The following is a 1,123-nucleotide window of genomic DNA, read 5'->3' on the forward strand; positions in this document are numbered from 1 at the left end:
TTTCTCAAGCAAGAATGAATGTATACAGACATCCACATCCTCTGCGCTATTCATACGGCAGGGGTGGATTGGGGGCCATTGCCATAGTTTTCATTCCAATGTTTGGTTTACAAATTACTATGGGGTGGGTGGTTATTACATAATATTTGCATAACGTGTTATTATATGTTAAGGCCATGTTCTACTTCTACAACAGTGCTGTAATTATGCGATCCAGTTGGCTCTGGATTTCAACCAGACAATGTTTCTAATAGTGGAATTAGGAATATATATATATATATATATATATATATATATATATATATATATATATATATATATATATATATATATATGTGTGTGTGTGTGTGTGTGTGTGTGTGTGTGCATGTATGTATATGATATATATATTATATATATATATATATATATATATATATAATATATATATATATATATACATATATATGGAGTATATATATATATTATATATAATATAATATATATATATATATATATATATATATATATATATATATATATATACATGAGTGTGGTGGGCGTGCGTGTGTGCGTGTGCGTGTATGTATGTATATATATATATATATATATATATATATATATATATATATATATATATATATATACTATATATATATATATATATATATATATATATATATATATATATATATATATATATATATATATAATCTATATATATATACATATATATATATATATATATATATATAATATATATATATAAATCATATATAGATTCATGCATCCACACATACATACATTCGGTGCCTAGTTTGTATTATTCCTGAACATCCGAGAAATTCCGCCTCTGTGAAACTTCCTGGATGAAAGTCTCGCAAAATGTCGTCAATCTTTCTTCTCTGTCATTCATGGCCTGAAGAAAATGTCCATTTGATGACTCGTCTCCAGTGGAGATCTCCAGGGATATTTTTGCCCCCGAAGACATCCCAAACTATAAAACTCGTATTTGGCAACATTCATATTCTGATTTCATGAACAATCCTTTTTCTAGATTATTATGCTTCTTCCCTTTCTTTCCTTATTTTTTCACCCCTTCCTCTACGCTCCGTCTTTATTTAGTTTTTATCTTTATTGCTAA

This window comes from Macrobrachium nipponense, chromosome 31 (assembly GCF_015104395.2).
Source record: "Macrobrachium nipponense isolate FS-2020 chromosome 31, ASM1510439v2, whole genome shotgun sequence".
NCBI lineage: Eukaryota > Metazoa > Arthropoda > Malacostraca > Decapoda > Palaemonidae > Macrobrachium > Macrobrachium nipponense.